Raw genomic sequence first — 4,526 nt, 5'->3', positions numbered from 1 at the left:
ATGTTCGCGCGGGAGCGCGCACGCTTTATATAAGACGCTGAAGCCGAATGATCTGCGTCAAAGGAGACGAGCGGTGGTGTAAAGGATGTTTCATGTCTTAAGACTAAAGAAAACTGGACAAGCTAGATATTGTCACCAGCATCTAAATGTTTATATAGGAAAGAAATAAAACATTAATGCTGCTGCTGTTGTCTATGTTTTCCGCTTAAGATGTTTTAGCGCTTGTAAGCTATAACATATTCCGATTATCTGATAAATGTATATTTTATCTTTACTCTTATTACTAGTTCCTGTAATTACCCAGTAATGTTGGAGATCTACAGTTTGTTCCTTACAAATGCTTATGGTTGCAGGTTGCAGTTGGCCAGGGTCACTGAATCTGACAAGTAAAATTTCATATAGTTTAGCTAGCAAAATGTTGCCACTATTTCTAAAAATGTTTAATAAAGTGACTCATGACAGATTACATTTAAAGCTACTGAAATGTTACCCCTCTTTATTTAATGCATGTGACTATAATGCTTAATAAAGTGACATGTGTAATGTGGCAGCTCCTCTTATTTATCTAATTGGGGTAGGGTAGGGGAGTTGAGGGGTAAAGACGGGGCTGTGGGTACGTCTGCGCCACTAGCGGAGGCTTGCTCGCGCTAGGGGTGGACGGTAGGGCTGCGGGCCATGGGTAGGGGAGGAGGCTGGGAGTGGGGTAAGGAAAAAGCTGTGGATTGGTCTGCACCACTAGCGGAGGCCTCACGCTAGTGTCTCCTATGGAGGTCAGCATGCTTCAGTTGCTGTAGGTCATGGGAAGAGAGTGGAGTTTGTGACATCCTGAAGAGCCTATGTAGTCTGTGCCGCTAGCGGGTCTACTATGGGAGCTGGAGGCTGGAGGCAACTGAAAAAGAAAAAGGGGGGTCAAAACAGAAGTAACAGGAGGGTTGCAACAAGTCCTCCAATCCATACGACCATACAGGTCGTTTGCACCTTTCCCCAAATACGACCCTGTGGAGCGTTCCTGAAAATAGCGCCCCTAACGCCAGCTGGAAATACGCCACACAGGTTCGCCTCGCATTGCATTGTGGATTATTCTGCGGGATAATCGAGGCTAATTAAAGGTATGTTATGAGCGAACGTTGATAATATAAATGTGACATCAAAATATGTAGTTAGGGTGTTTTGTTTTGTTTCACCTTTGTCTGTGGTGTTTTTCGATATAATATTCGAAAGAGATCGATCATTGTTGGAAAGTAGGCCTTTTAGGCACATAATAATCATCGATTTAGAATGAGCATTACCTTATGCTTCCCGTGTTAAATCTGTACGGGATGCTATTTCCAAATTAGTTTAGCATGTTTGACTGTAAAATAATTTGAGCAGAACACATCAGCAGTGTAAAGTTAGCATTTACTGTGATATTAATTGGAAATTGTAAAAGCTTTGGTAAGGGACCATGTAAAAAGTCCACACATTTTGTTTCAATGTACAAAACATGTTAGTTTTGAAATGATTTCAACTATATTTCAGTTGAGAACTACATTTTAGTTAATTCCAAATTACGCACATTTTACGTTCTAAATGACGATTCGTATCGTATTTCAGATGATATTCAACAGAAATATCCAATTATGGAGATTGTGTAATAAAATGCAAATGCAATCACCATAATAAATATACACATTAGTGTGTAATGGTAATGATACACATTATTATTTTAAATAAAATGTCTGTAATAACTTATTTCCTGTCATATATTTTCCTGGCTTCAGATAATTTGACAGATTTATCAAATTGTAGTACATAAAAAGCTTTCCAAAACTATAGCTGGAGTCTAATTAGTAACAGGAGTTTTTGCAACACCAGACACCAGTCAGTTACATGTGTCTATGTATACATTCTTTCAGGGTGCAGTTATCTTTAAAAGCTTTGAACCTTAGCTCACTGTGGTGACAATATTTTCTAAGACTGTGAGTTTCATCAACATAGTAGGGGTGAAAAATTTATCATTTATGTTTTTTTTTTTTTTTTTTTTCAGATGCCTACTCTGAAGGACTGTTACAAATGCAGGAAAAAAATTGGAGTTGCAAGCAAAATGTGCCTACACTGTAGTGCCAAGCAGCCATATAAGCAAAAGCTTGAAGAAAAAAAGAAACAGCTTTCCCAAGAATGGAAAGAGCGTCAAAAAAAAAAAAAAAAAAAAACAGCAGCAGTGTGAACAAAGTGTATGATGGAACCAATCTACTGGTAGGGTTTTCTTTCAGATATAGTTAGTAAACTGTCTCTGTTCTTTTTTTAGATTTAAACAGTTAAACAATTCTTTCTTCATCGTGTATACTGACTAAAGCATGATATTTATTTTGTCCACTGTGCTCAGGTCTGATAAAGAACACTAAATCAGAAGTTACTTAACATTAGAGTGTAAAATTATAAAAAACAGGGGTGTCCAACTCGGACCTGGAGAGCCACTGTCCTGCAGGGTTTAGCTTCAACTTAACTCAACCCTAGTTTGTACACACAATAATAACTGTATGTATACTTAGATATATAAGGCTTTATGTATATATACACACACATATACATATACACTTATATATCAAAGTGTACATACAGCATATGTACGTGTGTGTATTGTTATTTGATTTGACAGCCCTAATATATGTCTGACAGATGTCAGTGAATTCAAATAGTTGTCAACATGTGTGTGTGCATTTTGTTTAGTTTTTTTTTTCGTTTTTTTTAACAGTTAACTCAGTCTAATTTTCAATGCATAGCTTATCTATTATCTTGTCTAGGCACACACACATACACACCCACATATGTTATTTATCAGAATTTCAGTTTTATAATCTTTTTCAATTTTATTTAAATTTATAGTGTCAATTTTATTACAGCTCCACAAATGGCAACTTTTAGAGAGGTATCCAGTCCTTCTCCTTGCCAGGAGAACCTCAAACGGTTTTTCTGCAGAGTGCTTCTGTCCATGGAAGATGGAAACAGAAGATGCACAGGATGCATTTGTCACAATAAAGAGGTTATATGAAAGTCTTCTGAATGGTAATAAACACAGATGTGCATGCTATATTTTTACTTATTTCATTGTTTATAAGTGCATCCTTGATTCATTTGAGGAATAATTAAAAAAAACCCAGCAATAATGGTTTTTGCAAACCCTACATAAATTTGCTTAGCAGAATTAAAGTTTTGCTTTAACATGTGAACAGCATGATGTGTATTCTTGTTTTATTTGAAAATGTCTCATTCAAAAGTACTATTATTTTGGAACTCATATTGTTTTTTTTTATCATGTCTCCTAGCAAAAGGTGAATATTTATTTTCTTGTTTCCAAAATAATTTGGACCCATACAACCCATAGGACTTAAACAAGAATTATTTATTTATTTTTATTATTTAATTACTGCTAAGTTATTGTTGAATTATTAATATTATTATTATTATTATTCTCTTGTTTCTTGTTTTAACAGTGGCTATTGCAGAGAAAGCAACAAGCAGAGTGGGAGAGACTCCAGCACCAAACAGCAAACAGACAGAGACTCCACCAATACACAACACAGCAGACCCGGCATCAGAGTCAACACCTCTGCTCCCCTGTAATGGTAAAATGTCTCATTCAATAGAACTGGCATGATCCTTTACAGCAAACAGTTTTGTGTCTGAAGCCCTATAACCACCACAATGGGCCTCTGTACTTTTATTTTCATTGTACAGTTGATTATTTTATTTATAAATGTTACGTCCCGGCAGATGTGCCTTCGCGTGTGGGTCTCTCTCTCCCTCTCTCTCGCTTCTCCCTCCCTATCATTTTCTCAGGTACAACCCCTTTCAACTGCTATTGGCTAAGGAGGCTGTCAATCATCATCGTCTCGAGTGACGTGATGGCTTCTGCGGCCAATCCCATCTGCTGCCGATAATTTAAAAGTTGACTAGTGGAACGCCAAGGGAGAGGCACCTTTTTGCGTTCCTGCTTTGTTTCTTTATTTGTTAATTTGCCTCTCGTTATTTCTTTTGGTTTTGGTATTTTGTTATGTTTCTTTGTTAAAGTTTAAGTTGTCATCTTGTTCATCTTCCTTATTATTTTCGTTAGCATTTCGTATTTATTTTGATGACAACCATTGCGTTTTTCCCCAGGAGTTTTTGGAAAGGTAATATGTCACGTGACCTACATCTTGCAACATCTAGCGATCTTTATGTATAGATACACTAGTTTAGAAGTGAGCGCTGCACTTGTATCTTTTGTTATAGTTTCAGAGTAGGTAAGTTAGGGCGTCTAGAAACGCCGAAGACTTGCTTTAATTGTTTTCTTTTCAGTTAGGCTAGAGGTGTATATTGAGTTAGTTTGATTTTGTTTTGTTATTTTCTTTTCTTTAGCGCCACTTACGTCCAATTCTCTCCTGCGGGTTTATTATCTGGGTTTTTTTTTTTTGTTTTCTTGTGTAAATATTGTATATAATTTATTCTTTTGTTGTTAAGTCTTTTCATCATATTATTTATTATTACTACTATTGTTATTTTCTGTT

The 4,526-nt window shown here is 36.3% G+C and overlaps 1 long non-coding RNA gene across 1 annotated transcript; it reads left to right on the top strand.

The window, feature by feature from the left end:
* The first annotated feature begins 2,076 nt into the window (after positions 1 to 2,076).
* Positions 2,077 to 3,891, top strand: LOC127159199 (uncharacterized). Its single transcript, XR_007826384.1, has 3 exons — positions 2,077 to 2,235; positions 2,883 to 3,045; positions 3,474 to 3,891. It is a non-coding gene; the product is annotated as an uncharacterized LOC127159199 (long non-coding RNA).
* Positions 3,892 to 4,526: the final 635 nt, after the last annotated feature.

The sequence above is a fragment of the Labeo rohita genome, unplaced genomic scaffold (genome assembly GCF_022985175.1).
Source record: "Labeo rohita strain BAU-BD-2019 unplaced genomic scaffold, IGBB_LRoh.1.0 scaffold_1986, whole genome shotgun sequence".
Classification (NCBI taxonomy): domain Eukaryota; kingdom Metazoa; phylum Chordata; class Actinopteri; order Cypriniformes; family Cyprinidae; genus Labeo; species Labeo rohita.
The sequence above is the reverse complement of the archived record's forward strand: the minus strand, read 5'-3'. Positions and strand labels throughout refer to the sequence as shown.